The sequence below is a fragment of the Triplophysa dalaica genome, chromosome 5 (genome assembly GCF_015846415.1).
Source record: "Triplophysa dalaica isolate WHDGS20190420 chromosome 5, ASM1584641v1, whole genome shotgun sequence".
NCBI lineage: Eukaryota > Metazoa > Chordata > Actinopteri > Cypriniformes > Nemacheilidae > Triplophysa > Triplophysa dalaica.
The window spans coordinates 9,982,111-10,007,607 of NC_079546.1; the positions used below are offsets into that span (position 1 = coordinate 9,982,111).

At 39.0% G+C, this 25,497-nt stretch overlaps 1 protein-coding gene across 8 annotated transcripts in view; it reads left to right on the forward strand.

The window, feature by feature from the left end:
• Positions 1-25,497, forward strand: part of syt1a (synaptotagmin Ia) — a 189,686-nt gene that overhangs the window by 98,603 nt on the left and 65,586 nt on the right. Inside the window, exon 1 of one of the 8 annotated variants that reach the window (XM_056748127.1) lies at positions 3,879-4,019. The exons of 6 other annotated variants lie outside the window; for them this stretch is intronic. The gene's annotated coding sequence lies outside the window, so the exon portion shown is untranslated. Of the gene's footprint in view, positions 1-3,878; positions 4,020-17,174; positions 17,311-25,497 lie in introns of those variants that run through there. One more of the 8 variants, XM_056748128.1, reaches the window with a different exon arrangement.

Genomic DNA, 25,497 nt, shown 5'->3' on the forward strand with positions numbered 1-25,497 from the left:
GTTGTCCCTTTTTTACCCAAACAACCCAACATCATATTAGAATATAATTAAATCAAAAAAGAAACATATATCCAAGTTTATTGATGATTGTAATCTTAAAATAGCTAAATACAGGTGTGACGGATCTGTCTGTATGGTATTACTATTTTTGTGAATTTCACCAGTTCTATGCTGCATTTATTCATTTATTATACTCCAGTAGCGTCGATCGAACTATTGTATAAAGACATTTGTTGAGTTAAAATTGTCACCAATGATACTGGAATCGGGAGCTTGACCACAACTGAAATCTTTGTTTTACAAAATAAATCTTCAAAGTATACTGAAATATTAGCCCTTGCCTAATGATTAGGATTACAGATCATTACAGCCACAACATTGCTGGGAGTTTATTGTCTATACAGGCCATTGCTATGGGAACAGAAGCACCCATGGGAACTGAGCCATTATACCTTAAAAGTGGAGATAGCCTCAATCAATCAGTCCTCCATGAATGATTTGACCTCAGATCACAGATTGGAACGCTTTTTGTGAAACGGACACCTTCTCATTGTTTAAGTCTGGTTCAAAGGTCATTCATTCTGTTTATTTAGAACTGTTGTCCCCAAGAGGGCAGTATAATGCTCTGTGTAAGCTGCCAAAAGTGCAACAAATGATCAAACAAGGGATCCTGCCTGGTCCTTGTCAGCTAGCGATATGCAAGATTTGATAATGTTTCTCTTTGTTTTAGCCTTTGAATGATCCATCATATTCAGCCCCGTGAGCTGAAGAGATATGGCAGATAAGCCCAGTGTGGCATGAGATAATGACGGCTTCAGATGTGAAATGTCCCCCACACTCGATCAATACGCTTACATTTATGTGGTAAACATGCACGCGGGTTGCTGTCATCTTCACATCTTCTCCAGCGCCAGTTGGCTGAATCTCAATTTTCCCCATCAGGAAGCTGAGTACAAACCGGCATCTTCCTAGCCTACAAGACATGCAGTCATGTCACACCGTATGAGATTCAACACACGTCTGATTGAATAAAAACCAAAAGACACGTCCTCCTGCAAAGCTTTGTTGTTTAGAGTAGGCGGCTTAACGTGGGTAATCATTAAGCTTTGACTCTGTTTGCCCTGGGTTTGATTTCCTGCCTGGTTGCCTGTGTAAGCACACACTTCCTGTTCCATCAATATTATCTCTTACACTTCATCTTACAAACTTAAGCGTATATTTAAAGATCGCTCTCCCAAGTGGGGTGCTTTATTTGTGCTGTATATAACAAACCTTGGAGAATGTACTCAAATTCCCCATTGGTCCGCTTTGGATCAATTTAACACATTAACACGTCATTCCATGCTTTTTATTGTTTTATTTTAAGGTTTCTGAACATCGCCAGCCCTGACAGAATTTGCAAAATTCAGAGGAATGGAGGTCATAATGCTACAGTTTTATTGACAGCTGAGTGTATAATCAAATCAGAGATAATATTTAATAAACAAACACATACGGTGCGGGGGATTGTGGGGAACTTTAAATGCCAGGAGTTTGCATTCTGCCGAAATCTTTGGAGCTTTCTGTGGAACACATAGATTCGGTGTTAGTCTGGTCATGGGATAGTATTTATGCGTTATATTACAGGTCTTTAAAAGCCATACAATAGCTTTGTGTAAGTACCTGTTTCCAGACTCCTCAGCCAATTGTCACTTTTCCTCTAATTACAAGGTGGTCCTACAGGTCGTGTTCTAATATTGCACGATTTTGTGAGTTATGCACATGAAAAGAGAAACCTGACCTGTATGTGTGTGTGTTCAGCAGCTGTCTGAGTGGATGTCATTAATGGCCAACAGCTTATTCTATTGCTGAGAGGCTTTTGCTAATGTAAACTGTCAGATTGAACATATTGCTGCCTGCAGCACACACGCACTATGGAAAAATGAACCGTCACAGCGTGAGCGAGGTATTAGACAGTGCGTGAACAAGAGACGGCAAGAAAATGAGGTCAGGAGGAAGAGAGAAACAAAGAGAGAGAGAGCTGGAGTCTGAGAGCGCACAAAGGGAGCGATCCGGATGCTTTGCGCATCTAACCTTAATGCTCTGATGTGTGTAAGGTGAGGAAAGCAAGATCGCATTCAGACCGCATAACTCCGCCCCCTTTCTCTTATCCGCGTTTGCAGACGTGCAGCACCGAGTGTTTCTGACCAAATGGCATGACCTTGTGGAGCATTCAAACCACGCTTGTTCCAGTCTCCCCCACTAAGAGATGCCAAAAAGCACTATAATAGCAGGCAAAATCAAGCCAACAAGTATACAAATCAGCTGATTTAGAAAATGACTATGTTTAAAAACTCATTATTAGCATTAATGCTGTACTAAATTGCTTTGTCAGTGAGCTGAGCTCAAGCTGTGTTTATTGTTGTGGCTGTAGTCCCTTTAGGCCACTGGTCGGCCCCCCGTGACCCACCACCCACCCCTCCTGCGCTGAGCATCTGCACCAAGGGAGGGGCCATGCTGCTGCTCCGGGCTCACGGTGCATTTGCATACACTTTCTCAGGGAATGCCCTTGACTGACTCCTGAAGGGGACGTGGGCTGCATCTAATGCATAGAGAGAGACAGAAAGAGCAGGGAAATGTGGGATCCAAAGGTCGCTGTTCATTAACAACGTGTAATTACACATTATAGGTATAAAAGCTCCAATACTCTCTTAGTAATATTAGATCTTGTTCATAATAATATGTAGTATAATAAGTTTAGTGTATTTAACATATAGTGTAATTATGCTTATCCCACCCCAGCATGTGAAAGAGCAGAGGGGGTTGGAGTAGTTAGCGAGTAGTACAGTATATGTACATTGTGCAAAGTGTGCAAAATTTCTGTATAGATGGAATACCCAATTGAGGAATTACATTTGTTAAAAATATACAGAATACAACGTAACACATGCTATTGTTGAGAATTGAGAATGTATTGAGGTCAAAATCACGTGTTCAGCATCTATTGTAAAGGGCAATTCCAGCATTATGGATGTGACATAAACTCTCAGAATTAGTTTCTAGTGTATTGAACCATCTAACCACTAAACCCCTGTTGATAATGTGTAAACATCAGAAAAATATCAAACAATGAATGAGTCATCGACAGTTTTTTTGAGAGAAGACATGCACTGTAGGATTCCAGAAAAATGTAAATGCACAAACCTGAAGGATACTTAACAAATGGAGAAGGGATTGCACTTCATTGAACATAAAATAGTTTTCATGTGCCTAATCATGAGGAATATGGACCTTTACGGACGTGACAATTCCGAAATTGCCACTTACCTGACTATAGAGAATCATGCTTTAAGAAATGCTTTAAAATAAAAGTGAGCAATACTTGCAGTTTTCAATTCAGCATAACCTGCTATTCCATTCTGGATTACTGTATAGCACAATGCACCGTGCATGGCTCCTTCCTGAATTTAACTCAAAAGTTACAAGCATGTCTTATATTGTTATTTTCAATAAGGTTAAATGTTACATTTGTATACAATGAATGCTTCCCAGTGTTCTGTAAATTGTTAGCTGGAATTCCGTTCTGGTCTTAACCTTAGTTACGTTTGAGCGTGCTCTTTCCTGTCTGTGAAATGCAAAAGCAGGGGATGGACATGTTTGTTGAGTAAAGATACAGAGCATGGCTGAATCTATGTACAAAAGAGTGCATGTGTCACAGTGATTGAGAGAGAGGATCAGTGTGTGCGCATGTGTGACGGGAGAGTATGACAGTGTGTGTGTGTGAAAAAATATGGGAAAGGGAGGGTGTTGGGGTAGGTGGGCGGGAAAAAGAGTAGAACAAGGCTCAGAGAGAGAAGAGAGAGAGAGGGAGGGAGGGAGGGATTCAGTGCCGTGTGTCAGTCGTGGATGCTCGTGTGTGTAAGAGAGAGAGCGTGTGCATAAGGGCATCTGTATTTCGGCTCAATTCTATTTCAGCATCCAGCTCCTGATTTCCCTGTCCTGCTCTGAGCAAAAACCCAAGAGTGACTTCAGACCGCCAGGTAGGGACCCATGACTTCCGCTGTACTGAGAACAGTTGCTTACCTGTAACCCCTCCCTATCCAACTGTTTCAAAAGATTTTATGTTATTAATGAGGGTTTGCAGGTTTTACAGTAGGTTGTACAGATTGGTGTTGGTCTGTAGATAATGTTGTGTAGATAACGGTATACAGTGTGCAACTGGCTTTTCTTCTATTTATGTATTTGTGGGGGTGTATGCACAGCCATGTGTGCGCACAGAGAAAGGTTTTGTATTTTAATTGCTGAGTAAAAGCAGTCCATAATAGCCCTCACTCTGAGGAGCGTAAGATAGATACTGCTACCCACCACAACCGGCTCGTGACTGTCTTATTCAAAGAGGAATAACTTAAGTTGTGTACCGGCCATGTACAGCCGCTCTTACTTACACTGGCAAAAGAGAGGTCATTCTCTCTCTCTCTCTCTCTCTCTCTCTCTCTTTCTCTCTCCAAATTGCTTATTTTGACTCTACTTTTAAGTTCCTAAAAACTATCAGCTGGAAGACAAACAGGGCGTATTTTTAACCCTTCCTCTGGCTTTCTTTGACAGTTGTTTACATGGCGCGTTTGAGAGGACAGAGTATCATCTGTCTCAAAATTTAGACTGGATGCTGTACACTCACAGAAATGTGGAGTGTGTTATGGGCTTTGTGATGAGAACCTACACCCCCTCCCCCACATGCCACCCACCCCACACTCACAGCTTTCATACCTCATTCCTACTGATTATCTTACCAGTGGAGGAAGTGGGTAGCATCCTTGCTACTGTAGTTAATGGCACTATGAGTAGTCAGGTGTTTTATTTTTAGTCTCTCTGCATGTTGTCACATGATATATTTCTTTGCACAATTATATTTACTCCCTATATCTTTTGTTTCCGTAATTTATACTCGCACCAAATGTATGCCTCTCTTCCAATTTCACTTTCTTCAGCACCCCTGTTCACGCAAAAACCCTCTGTTCCATTAGCCAGTGATTTATAAAGGGAACAAAGGGGCTGCTGGATTGTGGTTAACATGCAGAGTTGTTCCATCATTTCGAAACAAGAAAGAGGGGAAGAATGGCTTATTGTGGAGGTTCAAACAACTTCGCTCCATTTTATTCCATTGTCCTGTCTGCAATAATTCTCAGAAAGCCAATGCTGGCCATCCACCTCTCATCCTCTTTAAGAATAGATTTGTCTTATCAAAGCAAACTTCAATGCGAATTCAATTCCTTTTCTATTTCCCCAGACGGCTGTCACATTCCCTGCTTTTAAATATTAATTTGTACTTTCGCGGGAGGTCAGAGTGGTACAGAATGAACAATGAGATGTTGTTTGTTCGAATTTTACCATTAAGCTTATTTCAGAGACGCTCATTTCTGTATGGCTATTGGCTGTTAATAGCGCCGTAGGAGTTTAAACTGCTCAACCTCTCGTGCGGTCCAGTACCATGGAGACTGTTTTGAATCGAGTCCATTGTCAATGAACGCAGAAATAAACAATCTGCGTGCATGTGTGTGTGTGTGTATCCAGCTGTGGCGCCAGATCTCACACAACATCAATAACTAATGAGTGAAGCTGGCAAAGGTTGGATTGATACATCTGTTTTTGTTTTCCTAATGGTCACGTAATTTATAAACATTCAAACAGAATTCAAAAACGACAAGAAAAGCGTCCATTTTCAAATTAGGTTAATATGGGATCGTTGAATAAATTCAAACACCCATGTAATGCGACAATAGACAATATTTAGATTGTCAACCAGTGTATTGTTTAATGGTTTATTATTTTATTTGGTCCACCCCCTGTTTGACATGTGTGGTTACATCCTTGTCTGAACAAATCAATGACATTGAGCTGTGACATTTGGCAAGGACAAAAGATTTTTTGCACACTTAAAAAGCACCGTCCTGAAAATAAATATGGTTAATCTGGTGTAAAATATTGCTTTCAAATGCACATACACTTAATAATGATGGATGCACGTGTTTAGGAGTGTTTTACCCATTTCTTCCCGTATTGCCGTTTCTCCTAGTCCTCGCGAGCTGAGCTTTGAGATTGGTCTTCTCTCTTACACTCCACAGAAGGAAATGACAGAGAGGAATTAAGGTCACATGATCATCGATGTGGGATTCTGCACTCGCAATCTCCTCTCTTTAATCTCCCTTAGACTGACTGTCTCTCTATCTATCTCTCGCTGTTGTGGATTTGGATTGTCTAACAGGTTTATCCTGCTGTCAAAAATTAGCTGTATGATTGTCTGCTTTAGTGTATATATGCTTACCGAGCAGCTGTTTCGTGCCATAAATCCTAATACTGAAAAAAACGATCTGCTTTGCAGATGGCCATATTGGAGCACAAGACTGTTTGTTCAGTTTAAGGATATGTTGTACAGCGCTGAAAATGAAAAATAAATATTATTTATTTACAGCCTAAAAGCTCTATGGACTAGTTGGACATTTAAAGGACTCATGAAGGATATTGTTATGGCGAAAAAGAGCAAGACGGAGCACAACGGAATTACACTCTAGTCAAAAATGTGGACAGAATTCATACTGAAATATTTGATATAGCTTGGAATAGCACGGATTAATAAATCATAAGAAAACTAAAAATGCTTTAAGCTTCTGAGAAAATTCTGTGTTAATTATGGTCAATATTCAAACCAGAACCACTTTTGGAGTCTTACCAATATTACAAGCATATCTTAAGTTTCTTTTTTCCTTGACATGTCATTTTACAAGTACAGTGGTAATAGCGCAAGATAAACAGCGAGACACGGTCCAGCTGCCAAAGAGGTCCATCTGACCGCGTGCACATAGATTCAGTCAATTTAAAATTGGAGCAGATGAAACGCAGGAACACTTCATGTGTGAACGGCCCATCAGGTGCCGAGGAGACCGTTGACAGCTCTCAACAAGCGAGCCTTGCAGCCGCCCACGGAGAGTCCACACTCTTCAACACAACATGCAAGCTTTCAGCACCTCTTGCATTTGGACAGCGTCACCTGCCTCGGTTGTTATGAGAGGCTTTGACTTTCAGCACCGGACAGCGACGTGCTTCAGCGCTTGGAATAAGCCGGCTGCTTTCAGCACAGTGTCAACGAACTTATTCTCTGTATATACACTTCCGCTATTACCTCATTTATTTTTGTGCACCATTCTACATTTTCCTGTGTCGTGCCAGAGCAGGATTAAAATCTCCATGGCGTCCATGTAGTGCATATATTTAGCATGTTAGCTAAATCGTGTTAGTCATGCATATGTGTGGGACATGCTAAATAATGAAATGCTCACGTGTATGTTAAGTTTGCTGTGCAAATGGAGATAAACCGCTTTCTGTGTCTTTTAAGCCAGCATGGTGTATATCACTTGCAGAATCGATGGAATTAATCCGGCCTGGGTTGTACTGAATATGATATATTACTCACAGAGCCTCTGTCAATTCACCCTATTGATTTTAATATCTCATTTTTTACATTACCAAATACGTGTTAGACATGAAAGCCAAGCAATAATCTAGAGCGGTGATTCAGATTCATCACACAGTTTAAAGTTACAACGAATGCGCAAATGACGGCAACAATATTTTATTGCATGTTGAGTTCCAATTATTTGATGGGGTTTGATTTACATTGGCCAGAACTGCTTTACTTGAGCCAAACACTGCTCATAAAAAGCTTTGAAATGAAAAATTGAGGAATTGGCACATGACAATGGCTGATTCATACAGTATCTGACCTTTCACAATTAAATACCTTGAACCCCTCAAAAGCTGCACTTGCAGTAGGCGGTGTATTATTGTGGGAATAGCTGCAAAAAGCAGAAATGCTGGACTGATTTCAGCCACTGCTTTAAAACAGTAAACATAACATGTGAAGAGGCACGTCCGCAGTCTCCCACACGTGGGACCAACGCATGCTATGCACGCAATCTCTTCTGCTCTGTCTGCATGTCAACCCGCCCCCGCTGATGTCTAGTGACGATAATCACAGGTCAAATTCCGTTCGGTTGTGGTGTTGTAATCTGGCCCCGTCTCTAAAACTAACCTGTCACCTAATTGAGACAGCATAGTGTTAGGGACCACGGTCATTTGCTTGTGTACATTAGCATAATTAAATGGGCATGAGTTAAGTGCGTTGCAGCAGGCTGTTAATAACATGGCCCCCACGCCATCAGATACGTTTGCTCTCACCCGTACTACCACGAAGAAAACGCAACCATCCGCTTGTTCGACAAGTCATTTGCATCCACTGTTTGCAAGCTGGATTATACTGAGGTCAGTTTTCTCTCCCCTGAGGGAGTCTAATTCTTTATGTGTTATCCACAATCCGTCTATTTTGACCTCACTTACTGGGGGAGCTCTGCAGAGGTGCACAGGTGGAGTAGTCGATGCTTCGAACAGATGAGACCGAAAAGCAGGAGTAAAGAACAGAGAAAAAGGGAGAAATGTTGGATGGAAATTAATTATTTATTTGTCTTTTGTTCCAGCTGTTGTTTTTTTGCAATGGAGCATGCAAACAGGGCACTGACTGTAAGCACATGGAGACTTTTTGTTCTCTGCAAATGTACCAAGTTCTGTTCATAAAAGCTTTAAACAGCTAATAATATTTATTGTCGTCTGTACATTTTTGGATTTTTTTTAGGTAAAAACTATTCAATTAGTATATATTATACTAAACTACTAGTGTAGTATATTATTCACTTTTTGAAGTGAGTGAAATAAATGGCATTATTCTACATTGAAGTTGCGTACAGTAGTCTGCTGCGTTGTTGGCTGAGGTGGATGTTGCTGTTTTTTTATTATCAATTCAAAGAATGCATACTTTGCACAGTTTACATACAGTATTAGTATGTTCGTGCACTGTTGCAATGTTGCACATTGTTAATTGTCCAAAAAACATATGTGTGACATTGCTATATGCAGGACATGCTCTTTGGTACTATACTACGTTACCATCTGCATCCGTTAATTGGATTTAAAAAATAATGCCTAAAGTATACAAGACATCTCATCCTATGTCGGCAGATTAATTTATGCATTGTTCGAAATGTAATGCGTTGTTTTTCCACATTTTGAATGCCGTAAGTTATGCATTTACATCACATGTGGCAAAGGTTAATTATTTAGTATAGACTCGGTTATTTTATCAAACTCTCACCTAAATAAATGATTGATCATGTATGACACTGAGGTGAGTCTCTCTCTCTGTTCTACGCTGTAGACGAGTCCTTCAAATAAGTACCTCCCAGCCTTTAAATAACATTAATGACCTTCCAGTCGTAAGACCTCTAATCTCTGACATCCTTCGGTGTCCGATAGCTTTTATAGCTTCTGCATTTACAATGGTTCCGTTGTCGCATGTCAAATAAGTAAAGATCTTCCAGCCTATGTGCCTTAATTAAAGGCAAGGGAGTGCTTTCTTAAGAGGCCGTGATGGATTGAAATCTTAAGAGTCATGACTGTATCGATGTTGGGAAAGGAGCCCTTCTTATCTCAAAATGTTCTCCTTTTCCTTCCTCTGCTCACAAGCATGCTTCTGCTTGCCGACATTGACATGTTCGCTGGGGAGAAAGATTATGCGAGAGTGGAGAGTAATTACGGCTGTAAGCCAGCCATTTGCGTGGCCTTATCAGTCAAATGATCGCCGGGGTCTGGTGTGGATCACATTAAAAGGCATTTCCTGAATATATGTTTGCTGCGTAACCCATTTTCCGTCTTATCTTCTGTTTGTTGTACCGTCTGACCAATTTTCAAAAAGAAGACATTAGATGTATCATTCAAAAAGACAAGAGCTTTTAGGTTTGCTTTTGCATTGATGGACGGATCTTAACAATTGAAATAAAACATTGAGTGCAAATTACGGGTTGGAGGAAAAGAAAGAGTTTGATCACTGGATGTTCACAGAGGATTTATTCTTGCATTTCCTTTTTTCGCTGTTGGCCATTTTAATGTGCCTTTTTTCTGCATCCCACACCTTGATGCCGTAATGCACTTTTTCACACTGCTTTGTCCGAACTAGACACGACGAAACACAAAACCTAGGAGACATTAACATTTATGCATTTGGCAGACGCTTTTATCCAAAGCGACTTACATTGCATTGTACTATACATTTGTTTCTGACTATATGCAATCCCCTGGGATCGAAAGCATGACCTTGGCATTGCTAGTGCCATGCCCTAACCACTGATCCACAGGAAAGCTAATTTAATACCCATTAAAAGTGGTTCCTGTGTGATCTCATAGAAATATGTAAATGGGGATTAGGAATAAGCAGCTAAAAATACACCCCTAAAAATGTCATGTACATTCATATACCCCTTCATATACAGTATAGCTAACCTAATATCTTGATAATATTTGTCGTTTTTTTACCGTAAAACTAACAATAAATAAATGTTAATCGGAGTAAGTAGCTTATAAACCTGTTTTATGTCCAGTTTTGCTTGTTTTATCCATCTAGCTATTTTAATGCAAGAACGCATGCATAATGACCCTAAAGCATTTAAGAAAGTTTTACGCTTGACGTTTATGAATTGGTTATGAAGTCGCTTGGCAGGTGTCAATGTTAAATTCAAAAGCAATCAGATCCTTTTCACCTCTCTAAAGACCTCGGCATCCGCCATCTCTAAAATATGAGTAAAAAGAGTTCAGTAAATGAGGAAAAAAACACAACCCTACACCTCTCTCTCTCCTATCTTTTTCTCTCATCGCACCATAATTAACGGCTGTTGATACATTTCATACATTATTCATACACTCTGCCACCTTCACCTGCAGAGAGGGGGCTGATTTTCAGGTGCCACTTTGTTCCTGAAAAACTTCAGCCACAACGTCAGTTTGATAAAATCAGATCGCTCAGAGCCAGTGTTCTCACTCATTTAGCTCTTACCAGCAGGGTGAGTCGCTCCTGAAGCTCTGAATCTCCCCCGGAGCCCTTTTGAATCTGAAAAGATAACAAAAAAGAAACTGCAGCATCAAATGGATCGGTCATGGGCTTTTATTATTAAGATTCATTTCTGGTCCCACATTGTACTGTATATAAATGCCAGCTCTATTTATTGTACACTTTAGTATACATATTTTCTGAAATCTGTTATTCTGGTTATTTGCTCAGTACTTTTGAATGTAACAGGTTTTTTTTAACACGGCCTTTGTTATCACCACTCATAATGTTGAATCTTTGTTTGGAGTGAGTGTCGGTGTAAATCATTCACTAGTCCACTGAGAGGATAAAGCCCTGGGAGAAATGAATTACCCAGAATGCACTGGGAGTGCCAGGCACAGACAGGATGAGATAGTGGCTAATGTTACCCACCTACCCATTCTGCAATCTCTGGTTTTGCCCAGCGTGAAAAGAGGCAGCAGCGCGGTCAATGATAATGAAAATATGAGGGGCGTGTATAGCAGCACAATAATACAGTATATGCTATGAAAAACCTTGGGCTGAACTGGCACAGATGAGTGCCCAGCCTTACCTTTTAACGGAGCCCTTGACAGAAATTTGCATTAGTGCTGCAGGCATCCCGTTCTGTGTACTATGCATAATGGAGCCTATTTGGGACGCTCACTCATACGCACGCATGGTTGCGCTCATAACAGTCACAGAAATCTGCCATTTAGATAAGCACACTGCAGATGCATTATTAATAGGGTCCGTCTAGGCATTTCATCTAAGAAATAGTAAAAAGCACTGAATATTGAAAGAAAATACTGTTTATATATATGCATGTCCATTATAGAAGTGCAGCGCTACTTTGTGTTCATGTGCCTTATTATTTTACATATTGTGGTTTACCATTTCACCTTGCCAGTAAATGTGACACTTTTTTGTCACGGGGCCCAATCATGGATCCCAAATTAATTCCATGGCATCATGCAACTCTGAGCCACCTCCCACATCCCCGGTTGCCCAAGGCTAAGCACGCAGCTGCGAATCTGAGGTGATCTGGAGGTTGAGGACAATGGCTTAAATTATATTGGATCGCTTCTAGAAAAGTGTTTCATACACCACACGTATGAAACACTTACATTGATTTGTGTTATTCATTGAAAGAATCAGTCAGCATTGATTTAAACGTTTCAAAGGCATTGAGCATAGCGTTTGAAATGATTCTCGTTTATTCTAAACTAGCAAATGAAAAACCAATGCAAGGCTGTATTATGGTAATTTTATCATTGTAAATGTGCGATTTTATTATGCGATAAAGATTAGCGATATCTTGCGATAACAATCAAGTCAATGATGTACTTAAAATCTATAGACATTATATAGAGATATATAGAGTGAGAGAATAAGAAAAAAGTTTTTTTAATAAAAAATTTCCAAGAAATGTTTTACATTGCAGTGTAATATAGAATTCATTTGGCATATCAGTATTGTGAAACTAGTAAATAAACAATCATGTTTATACCTCTTTGGCCCATTGAGATTTGTTTAGCCACATGTGTGTGTTTATGGTCACTGATGCATGCTGGGAGACATGAGGCTGCAGGCTGCACAGTTGAGCAGGCAGGCGGATGGAAGGGGGAAGTGACCTCGCGTCACGTTTCACTGCACACGACACAGGGCGGACCGGGAGTATCGGAGCGCCCAATCAGGAAAGAGAACTAATAAACATGAGTCACCGCTTGAGCTTGCACGCTCTTCAGCCGTCCAGACAAGTCAAACCTGGAGTTATAATGTGTGATATACTGCATATGAATATTTAAGCAACATTGATTTTTGATTTTAAAATGTCAGATTATTTATTTTGAATATATCGCGACTTTAAATGCTAATACTATTGGCAATACTAATGTCAAAATAAGTCAGTCTTTGAAAAAAACTCATTCAAAATTCCTCTCCTCAAGTGCTCTGTTATCGTCATAAATCATAGGAAGGGAAGTAGGACACAAAGAGGGAAGTAAGGAGGGTAGAAACGAAGAAGAAGAGAAAAGGAAATATAAGTTTTTAATGTCAGTACACAGATGGTCATGTACTTCCCCCCCATGACTGAAACTCGTGCTTCGTTTATCTCTTTCATGGACTTTTCAATTCCTGTCTCTCTCTTGCTGTCTGAAGTCTAAATCCCTTCTCCGTTAGAGCTCCTCCTCTCGTTTTGGGGTGGGCATCCTGCTGCCAGCGCCGCTACTGGCTTATCTCATTTTGTTGTTTACAGATCTTGTTTTTCTGTGTGAATAATTTGACACTTCCGAATCACCACTTTTCGCTTCTTTTTAACAACATGTCACTTTATCTGCCTTTATCGTGCCTGGGGAGTCGCGCATAGCAAACTTATTTATTAAACTCATCACAACGAGAATTATGAATGTGCATGCGTTTTCCTATATTTGTGGTCTTTACAATGAAGATCTTTTGTTTCCATGGCAACAACAATATCTGCACAAGATTGTGGTAACCGGTTACTAGTTGATGCTTGGCATTGCATATTGATTCACCCCAAGGAATTTCGCTTGTAGACTACAGACAAACACGCACACGCGGGGAGAAAAGATGCACTTTGTAGTTGTGCTGACCTATAAAGGCAGTGCAGCCTCGGTTTATTTATAGGTCTACGATGGGAGGAGGAAAATGTCATTGATGTAGCACTGATGTAGAAAATCTATAAATACACACTCATTCTTGCAATTCTCCACCCTGATCCTGAGCAGACAAGCTCAATTTCGAGAGGAGAACATCCATGCCTTAATGGAAGGAGGACGTGCTTTCAAAACGAATTAGATCATGTTTTGTTTGAGGAAGCCCACAAGCTACCTAATCGAATCTAATGTTGCTACAGTTTCCTCAACAGAACGATTTGATTGCAGCGAACATGCCCTCCAAAATACAACTCCATCTGAAACATTTGGCTTGCCATGTGTCATTACACGACAGGAGGGCAGCATCCTAGCAGCATCATGAGCGCTGAAGCAATCATTTATTCAGTATGATCCTGTCTTTTCTCCATAGAAATGAGCCAGCCAGGGTGGAGCTGCAGCCTTCTGGCTATTTTCATAGCATTTCTGCTGTTTCATTCCATCCCCTCTATGTGAAATATTGACGTTATTGCTTTTTAGAAGCTCTTTTAGCCGCAAATACATGCTGATTTGGTGGCGAGAAGAGAGAAAGCTCTTGGAGCCCAGCAGGACATTTTCAGCAAAGTGTAGCTTGTATCTGTCACATTCATCTTCAGGGCTATATGACACCTAACGGCCGCTACCTCCGGCACAAGACAAATGATCTTATTATTGGAAAGAGCCATTCAGAATAGGATCAGGCGGAGCATAGCTGAGGACCTGTGACTTGAAGTGTGGAGAGGTCACTGTATCACCAACCACAAGCTTCCGGGTGCACTGAAATACTTTGGGTTTATTCTTTAAACCAATAACAATCATGTTTATTTATACTATGTTAAAGGGATACTTCACCCAAAAATGAAAATTCTGTCATCATTGACTCGCCTTCGAGTTGTTACAAATCTATATAAATTTATTTGTTCTGATGAACACAGAGAAAGATATTTGGAAGAATGCTTATAACCAGACAGATTTTCCTCCATTGACTACCATAGTAGGAATAAATGCAATGGTTGTCAAAAGTGCCCCCGAACGGTTTACTATTATTCATTCTTCAAAATGATTTCTTCTGTGTTCAACAGAACAAAAAAATATGATGAAGTAATTTTTCCTACTATGGGAGTCAATGGGGGGCAATAGCTTTTTGATTATAAGCATTCTTCAAAATATCTTCCTTTTTGTTCATCAGAACAAAGAAATGTAGACAGATTTGGAACAACTCGAAGGGGAATAAATGATGACAGAATTTTCATTTTTGGGTGAAGTATCCATTTAACACAGTAGAAATGATAAAAAGTTATGTTGACTAAGATTTATATTTGAGATTTGATATTTGAGTATAAATAAATAAGCAAAATAATATAGGCTTTATATTTCTTCAAAATATTTTGTGAATGTTTCTGTGATGATTTATCTACCAGTATGTGTAAGCTCTTTAGTCACAGTAGTATTTCTAATGCTAAAATGTAGTTAATGTTACACTTATTATTTATTTTTGTTACATTTATTAAATACATTTTTGAATTTACTGCTTTACAAGAAAGGCATAAAAAGTAGTAAAAATCTGCTCAACAGTTAGTTATTTATTAGAGAGAAAGGTTTTAAAGGTTGAATGTATTGTTAGGTTAATGTAATATTAGGTCAATCTATTGGGTTAATTTAGAATTTTGTGGGACTTGTTTAAAGCAATACATCTTATTACATGAAAAATAACTTATAGTGAGCTTTTCTTAGAGTTTGTGTATAAATATTATTTTGAAGCAGAAATATTAAAATATTCCATACAGAGGCATCATAACATTTTGCAGCTATTCGTACTATAGAATTATTAGAAATCCCATAATACAACCTCATACATTCCCTAGATCTTTACAACTAGCATACTTGTTAAACAAGCTAGGCCTGTATTATAAAGTTTGTTTGCAGATGTCCTGTGATCGGTCAAGTGTAGTAAATAAACATTCAGACAACAGGAAAAGAGAGAGAGGGATGAGGCCAGGCACACTGTGTTCTCCCTGCTGGGAAATTAGTGTCCGTGTGCATAATTATGGGATTTACTAGATGAGGAGTGATTACTTTCTGTTTTGTGTATGAGAGCCAAACAGCATTGTGTGCGTTAGCACACACCATATCCTACAAAATCTCTGCATTGACCGTCCGCAAATAGCTTCCATTTCAAACTTCGATTACACCAGTAAACACTGGTCTGTGCCCAAAGAGCAAATAGAGGATGTTGCAGAGTGGAATTTACACAGGTTACACCTCGGGATGACCCGGGGGGAAGCAAGCGTAGTTATCAATATGCATTCTGTTTGAGCTATTGGAATAGATTCAAGAAAAATGTTTAAAGAGGCCGTAAAAGATCATTTTGTCTTCATTTACTTGCCCTCATGTTCATTAAAAACTCATTTTAATGCTAACCTGGATAACGTTTTTCTGCAGAACACGAAAAAATATATTTTAAAGGACGTTGGTAACCACACAACACTGGACCCCATTGACTTTTCACTGTAAAAAAAATTGAGTCAACTTAAAATAATAAGGCAACCTTTCACACACATGTGTTGTGTTAACTCAACAAACAGAGACTAAAGTCAACTCAACTTAAAAAAATCATCATCCTCAAAACACCTCAACATTGAACGCATAAATCTCAACTATGGTAACAATCGAAAATCATCATTCATTAAAAAACTCTAAACACAAAAGATAACTAACAGCAACGAAAATATTAAAGCATAAATTATTAAAACATTAACTATAACAATAATATTTAAAAGAAAAACAAATAAAAAACCCTGAATTGAACATACATTGATCTTTCATACTCTTGCAATATTGTTTGTTCAGATTACACCGTTTTGCAAGTTGGGCAAACTTTCTGACACATTTTGGCCCAAAACCTGAGAATTTAAGTCGAGTCAACAAAATAATCTTTTTAGAAACATGTTTAGACTAATTTTGTTTAATATATGCAAAACAATACTTTAACACCTTCAACTAAACATTTTATGTTAAAGTTACTTATTTATCTTTGTAGGGAGAACATTTTGCAAGTTGGATTTCGAAATAAAACTACATAGACATTTATGGAAAAACATCTTCTTTTGTTTTGCAAAAATGAAAGAATCATATACAGGTTTTGAGCAACATGAGGGTGAATAAATTATGAATAAATTTTATTTTTTGGTGAACTATCCCTTTAAGGTTGTCATATTTGTGCATACTGAACCTTAGGGCTTTTAAACAAGTCACACCATGTTTGTTATCAGTGACATCTATTAACATGTGTTTTTAAACACATGTTTTAATACGCCTCGACAAGATTTTGTTGTTACAACGTGAGAAAACGAAGACATAAATTGCAGTCTGTCACATTTGTTCATTCATTTTGGAACATAAGTCGGTTATTTAGCAGGCTTGTTGCCCTTAAGCTATTTTAATAAAGAAAAAGAGGAGTTCCACTTGACCTCTTAATTGTTTTCTTTCACTCAGGTGCCACAATACGCTGGCGAATGAGTCGTCCAGCCCTGGCAACAGCTGTGAAATATACAGCTCATTTCCGCTGTTTTCCTTTTTCGCTGAGCTTGTCCATGGCCTTCAGGTCAGGGAGCTTTTCACAGTGTGTTTATGCAGACTGTCAGCACCTGAGCTCCGATGAGCTGTCCACTCCGGGCTCTTGCACCAACCTAACGTCTGTACCAGCCAGCCGGACTAGAACGTTGTGACAAGGTCAGTGTGGAGCTCTTATCGTGGACCTCCGAAGTAGGATTGATATTTTATAGACTGGTGTACCATGTGAACATGTCTAGAGAGATGGTGGCGGTCACATCTAGAGCAGGATTCATAAATTCATGATGTAGGGAATACAAGGAATACATCTGAGGGGGTGGGGTGCAAATGCTTTTGAGCTGCTGATTGCGAGTTCAGCATGGCTGGTGAACTTTGGTGGCATGAGTAAAAGATGCGACATGTCACAGCGTGACATAGATGCACGCTGATGGAAGCAAGACTGACAAGCTTGCAGGCACATGGGAACTTGAAATGGCAGATTGCTCCTTGTTGAGAAAGGTCTATTTTGGGAGCTATGCAGACACCCACTCCACGGGTGACGAATGCAGCTGACTACATTCACACCTTACAGATGTCAATGAATTTAACATGAATTTGAACTCATTCCTTTATTAGCTCTTGAGAACATGTGGGTAATTCTTCAAATCAGGATCATTATTGTTCACTGTCAAATAAAACACAGACCTGAATAGATCAAATAAAATATAAATGTCCCATATATTGCAATATTAAAAAATATTAATAAAAAATGACAGACACATGTAACAGAACAGCTCAAGATTAAAATGAAATCAACAAGAAAGCTAAACATACAAAAATAAAAGCTCAAATCAGGGTTAGTATCGTTATCTGAAACTATTTAAACATTTCTGTATTGAAATCAAAGCAAATTCAGACCTGAATAGATATTGCAATATTACAAAATAGTAAAGAAAATGACAGACAAAAATCAGTGTAAACAAAAATCAGTTAAAGATTCAAAAGGAATCAACAAGAAAGCTTAACATATAAAAGTAAAAAGCTATTTCATAAATTTATCAAACTAAAAACTATAAAACAAAAAACCCTTCTTCAAATATGGGAAATATTCCCTTTTAGCGAAGAAACTCTTGATTTTTTAATATTTTCAGCTACAAGTGTCCTGCATCGAACAAGAAGAACTACTTTTTTTATGTATTTGATAACATTGTGTAGTTAAGAAGACAATGGTGAAAATTTAATTGTGAACATCTTTTTAAATCCAAAGGCTGAAATCCAGCCATTGAAATTAGGTATTTAATACATTTTAATGCATCTTGTTTTATATCAAGCACATTCTAAAAAATGCTTCCAAACAAGGACATGTAAATCTGTAATATGTCATATGTAACTTTTCTCTTCATATACACACTTGCACAGCTTTTCACATTGTGTTTAATAATCTGGTCCGCACAAGCAGGAGTCAAAGTCCTTTCAAAGCAGGCTGCTCCGTTCTAACCTTCCATCTCTGTTGCTCGGAAACAATACTTTTTCCGCTCAGCAGTCTTCAAAGGGCCCCGGACAGCGCTTGGCTTTAAAAAAACCTGCGGTGAGTGTGTTGGGAGATGTGATCATCTCTGGTCCCGTGTTCCCTTCTCCCGCGGCGAGCGACCAGAGGCTATACCCTCCAGGACATACTTGCCTATTGGTATGCAGATTTAGACCACAGTTTCCTGAAAACACTTCTGGAGCTATCGAGTCGAATTTTTCAATTTTGCGCTGCTTATCCCCTGTTTCGCTTCCCATAATAGAAATTTCCATTTCGACTATTATGGAGAGCGTGCACGAATAAGCTGCACGGCTAATAACTACCTTTCTCTGACAAAGGTATGCAATCATTTCTTTTTCTAGCATTGATTGCGAGACGTCAGTCCAGCTATGAGTTGTTCTGTTGTCATAAAGTAAATTACAACAGAAGCAAAGCAAATTCAATTTGCTTGAGGAGCTAAAATTTTCTATAAAGCCATGGCCAATTGATTTGAGTGACAAAATTTTAGATTTGGCCTTTCCGTTCAAAGTGCCAATTAAACTATAACACGCGAGCCAGAGCGCTACGATTGGTCGCAGATATCACAATCATGTCAATGGAATACGACGGCACAATCGTGAGCATACTATTGCATAGAGTCAATGGTTCTTTAAATGCAAGAAACCCAGAGACAGCTCGTCTAGAGCAAGTCATTTTTATTATTAATTTCAGCATGCATATTTGACATTGTAACGTGGAAGTGCATTTTCCTCTCGTTATTTGGAAGTAATCATTTGCAATTAGAGTGATCTGTAGAGGATGCATATACGAACTGAAGGAGCCATTTTAAAGCATGGCTGATTTCTCTCAGCTCTCTCTTGGGCTGACTAACAGCTTGTTAAGTCAAGGGTTATCAGCTGCAGATGGTTTCAGACAATAAACATGATCAAATACGGGGGAGGTTTTGCCGAAGCACCCTGGCTGAAGCACGGTCCTGACGCTCTCTGGTCTCTATACATTCGGTTTATTCCTTCGCCTTTCCATCCCTATTCTATATTAACCTATTATCCTTTACAGTTTTCGTCCTTCTGGGTCAAATCGTGTCATTATATGATTTATCCTGACATTAAGAGCTTGCTTGGATAAAAACATATTATTTTTATAAACTGAACTATTGTTTGTTGAATTGTTTATCCTAAACTAAAGGGTAAACAAACTTTCATTAGGTGGTAAAGGATTTTAACTGCAAGGACATTCATTCTTTATAATGATGATTTATTCATTTATAAGAGTACATTAAGAAAATGGCACAATCTGTACTAACTTTAAATAACAATATAGTCAGTATAGCCAGTAAGTTACTCCAAAACCTTTTTGCATATGAATATATTGAAATATAATACAGGCAGACACGTCAATACGAGATTTGGTTTTAATGAACCCAAAGCCATTGGTCCTCACAATGTCTTTACAACATGACTCAAAATGTATATGTATTTGGAGATGGTTTGATATTTTATAGTCAATGCAATGTAATTTGTGTAATATTAAGCGTGGCTTAAGTGTGTATATTTCTAACATATACTGTTTGATACTGCAATTTTAATAAGTCGTTTTGGAAGCTTGACACCCTCCGCCCTCATTCACTTTATTGTATTGAAAATAGCACCACTGTGCTGTATCTCCCCTGTTGCGTGCCATTGAAAAACGATTTAATACTAGTTTCATACAGGTTTGGCGAAACATTAGGGGGAAAATACTTCTTACTTCTTTTAAGATTATGTAATGACATCCAGTATATCAGCTTCTCATTAATGGAGCATGGGGAGCACAGCTTAAGGAGTGGATATCCACTTAATTCTTCAGTCTTTACCCATTGTCAATGTTAACAATGATTAATTGTGTTTTCCTATCGGCATATACACTGGTTCAGATAATTGTGGTGGACTTTGGCATGGTTCTCTCAAAAAGGCCAGGGTTCTTCAAACCTCAATGGACCCTCAACCGTTCAAGCCCTTTTGGCTCTAATGTGCGAGTTTACCGATTATGCACAAAAACCCATCGCCCAGTTAGTCAGTGCTAATCGTGGTATTCAATATGCATGAATTCATGTAATTCAGAACAAAAACATGCTTTGTCAGCTCACCACAAAGTAGAGGGGGCCAATCTATCATTGTCTGACTATTGTAGTCAGTGAGTAGTGTTCGGATTGGGTATTTTGTCTTGAAATTGGTTTCTGATTATCCAGCCGTGCTTATTCATGTTATAGCTTGTGAGATATAATCAGAGGCGGAATGCTTTAACATTGGTTGAAGATTTTGCGAAAGGGAAGAGAAATGTCTGGTTTCGTCCCATTTGGCTAATGATACTACGGAAGCAAGGGTCTACTTCAACCACAATGCATTCTGATTGAAAGCCACTCAAGAACAGAGACGTATCTGATGAGGTCAATTGAAAACCTTTTCGAAAGCATGGCGTGCGCCTTGGACCCTCCCGCAAATACCCCCCCCACTACTCCCTAACATCCGCTCCAACCCTCCATCTTCATTTCTCTCTTTGTTTCATTTCAACCTACCCCAAGGATTTCTTTCAGACAGTATCAAAACTCATTCACCCTGCCTAAGGAAGACTGATTTCCTGCCTTGTGAGGCGTTTTACTGATTTCGGCCATATTTCCCAGTTTTTCTGTTTGGAAAAGACTCTTTACAACGTTCTCTTACTGATAGAGTAGCTGATGGAAAAGCTGGAGCAACATATAGATTCTGTCAGATGAGAAGCTCTGCAAATACTGTCAATTACAGTCATCGGCTATTAAAGGTTGCGATCAGGTCTTTAAAAGATTGATTATTTTTAGGTCACTCTTGTACGAAAGTTCAACTAGATCATCACCCTTTGATCATGATATTTAAAACGCAATACCTTTCAAAATAGCAAATGAATGGACTCTAAAGAATTATTACAGTAAATTGTATGAGGTATTATACTTGTATGCTGTTCTTTTGAAGGAATGCTACTAGTTCTAGAAAGTTACATGACAAGAAAATGATTTGAATAACGACATGTGAGGTTTATTGTGACATTCTATTTTGCATCTTTCTACAATACTAATTACATTGACCTCTTTTCTATACTTTTGTTATAAATGTACCTCTTTGCAAGCACTGATAGTGTGCACGGTTGACTTTTAATTGGCTTCTTTCTTCTACGAATTAGGTGACTGGGTTTTGATCTCAGAATTGAATAAATGCCTTCTACAAAATGACTGCTATTGAAATGTATTTGATGATACAGGATTGACTTGCAATTCAGTCCTTGTGAATATGAGTAAAAAAGCATTGATGAGGTCACCATAAACGTTACTTACTCTCATATTGAACATGCTGGCAGTTGGATCATAGGTTTAATTTGTTACGATCTGCACTTTGAAACAGATCCCATTATAGGAGATTCGCAGTAAATGAAGTCTCAAGACAGGTGCAGCCTTAATCCAAAAAAAACGGAGCCATCAAAAAGAGAAATCATTTGAGACTGAACAAAGAATATAGCCTTGGCACAAAGGAAGCCCATATATCTCTTTCACCCAGCTCAGAGTTTCCTAATAGAGCAATTTCAGCCATGCCTCCAGCAAACCCTCTCTCTTTTGGCCTCTTTTTCTTGTATGGGGCAGGGAGGAGGATCCCTGGTGAGAATGAAGCAGTGGAGCACTGCCGGGTGGTCTGATAGGAAGCGCCTGCGATGTAGTACTACACATGCTTATGGCCTGTTCAGAACGGCTGATTCAGGAAAAAAGAATTCATCAACAACTTCCGTGTTGTTGACTGCTGCCGTAAATGATCTACATTATAGGCCTGCATATACTGTATATGGAAATTATATGCTAGTAAATGAAGCGTTTAGCGTTACAGCGTTATTAAAAACTCATGAGTCATGCAGGTGGTGTTGAATCTTAATGATTGCACATCAAAGAATTCATAGTAGAGCAAGTGCAAGGTTTATTAAACACAATGTAAGTGCAATGTAGCTGTAATGAGTCTCTCAAATCTGTATTAATAACAGCACTTGAATCTGACTTATAGTCCCTGTGAAATCAAAATGGAAGCTTTAACGTGTTAGCATTGAGGGTATGTATAAACTAACATGCTCCAAAATAATGACAAAATTGCATTAAAGAGACAACAGATACTCCAACTTTTTAGTTTTTTCAGGATGGCTAAATACAGTTTCATATATTCCAGTGATCACTTTCTTAATGACATGATTTTGGTTTGGCTGTCAATTTAGCAATATTTATTGAATCTGATTTATTATATTGAAAACAAAATAATAATGACCCGTATTCAATTTTAGTATTCTACTATCTGAGTGGTTCAAGCTTGAAATATCACCTTCATGTTTTAGCCTGTTCGAATGCATCATCAAACTGAGAGCAGCCAGCAAACAATGAATTACAGAAACATAAACTTCATCAGGAAACATGACAGTTTGCTTTGTTCTGCTGGGACCAGGTCAGGTTGCAGAAGGCCAATCTACTAAGAATACTAGAAAGGGAGAAAGAGGTGCTTCAGTGTTCTGGGAAATAAACTAATAGAGCCACTTTTGGAAATGGCTGAAAGTGCATTTACGTCTTGATGGCTAGGTTGATGCCAGACACAATACTTGTGTTTACTCAAATGGATGTGTGCCAATGTTAAGAGGTTCAATTAAATGGTTAATAGTTTTTAATGGCATGATTGTTAAGTAAATATTTTCTTTTTCTACAGCCTAAAATCTCTTTAGTAACGGAAATAGTAACAGTAACGCGCTACAGCCTGGACTTCCAGGTTGACAAACAAACCACTACAGATGATCCAGAATGCAGCGGCAAGAGTGGTCTTCAATGAGCCGATGAGAGAACTCGTCACTCCTCTCTTCATTAAGTTACATTGGCTCACTATATTCGCTCGCATCAAATTCAAAGCTCTGCTCTTGGCACCCCATATCTTCACTCCCTAATACAGACTAATGTACCCGCCAGATCCCAAACAAAGACATCTTGTAGTGCCATCCCAAAAAGGGACAAAATCACTCTGACGTACCTTCTCTGGATCTGTCCACATTTGTGGAATGATCTGCCCGCCGCTATGAGATCAGAAGATCCTGTACCCATCTTTAAGAATCGGCTGAAAACACATCTCTCCCATCACCACCTGACCGATTAGTTGTGACTTCCATTTCTTTTCTACTCTTTCTATCCATAAAAATAACCTTATCTTCGGATACTATGGTGGGCTATATGAGACCAGTTTTACTTCGCCTACATTGTCCTTATGTTGTTTCAATTGCTTCCATTGTTTACCTCATGCGCTTTGATTAAAAGCGTCTGCTAAATGATTAAATGTGATGTAATAGCTATCCTTTCCAACACACACACTTGAGAGATCGTACACTCAAACCGATAATTCCTGACTGTCTGTCTGTCGGTCTTTAGCTGTCTCTCTGTCTGATTCAGTAACTCCCATTACCAAAATACCACTCAGCCATGCTTAATTAATTAACAGGCTCTTTAAATTTTCCACTGTCTGACCTCCGCACATGCAGACATCTAGAGAAATCAGTGCGGAAGAGAGACCACGGCGACAATACTTATAACAGAGCCACTAAGCTTGCCTTCTCACGATTCATTTGTTGGAATTAGCAGATGGCTTTATTTGACAGACCAGCCATGTGAAACTTAACACTTGTTTTGCCCAATGACGACGGTACTTTGGGGAACTATTTGGAGATTTCACACCTGAGTGTGATGCTGCTGGACTAAAACTATTTTGCACTCTTTAACAGGAAGGAGGTATCCTCTTACAGACCTTAATTCAGTTGATCCAAATGTAAACATGGCTGTGCTGAATAAGTGTGCGTTTTGTTCAGGGGGTTGTGGTTGTAAAAAATATATATAATAAAATAAGATTGTTAAAAAAAAATCATTTTATGGAAAAGAGCAGCTTGAACATTCTGCTATTGAAATCTCATTTTGCCTTTCAAAGTGAAACAGGTTCCAAACTTAAAGAGCCACGAAACACTTAACAACATTTATGTAGATGTAAACAAGCTTGGTTGTGTTGCACATCATAGAAAGCAATGTTAGCTAATGTAAGTTATCAATGTAGAGAAAACTAGTTCATTTCGAGCTCTTTTGTGCTATTTTTGCCTTCCGGGTTTAAAATCCTCATCTGGCCAATGTCAAAGGATGTGATGTGGGGATGTTCTATAGTACATCGATGACGCGTCGGTGTCTCATTATTATTCATGAGACTGTCTTTTCTTAACCAATGAGAAGAAATTTCTCCTAATTATTCATGACAGCGCCTTGTGATTGGAGCGCCCGCCTCCCATGCCGGAACCTTTGGCGGTTTTTAAGGCTATTATTCTCACAGTTCATACACGTTTTAACTGCATTTTTTAAAAAGACAGTGACGTTGAATGTAGCAGAAAGGGGAGGTTTCGTGACACTTTAAGTTGAATAGGACAACCAAGTGAACAAAACCACACATTGCACACCTTTCACTGTCTCATTCAAAGTCATTCTTTCACTTATATCTTCTCAATCCGATTTTCCTAAAACCTTTCATTTCACCCCATGTTCTCTGCCCCCAGCATATCTCAAATCTCTTTCCAGGGGGGCGCTTTCCCCTCCTCATTTCCTTTTCTTCTGCCCCTCCCCACTGTGCCGATGTCCCAGTCATTGAGCTGTTAAATGAGATGGCGATCGATAGGAATTACATTTCTCTTGCCAATTTTGGCGTTGTAATTGGAGACGAGCCAGACAAATTTATTTTTGGGGGAGTCGATCGACAGGGCTTTTTAGACACCCCTCTGGATTTGACAAC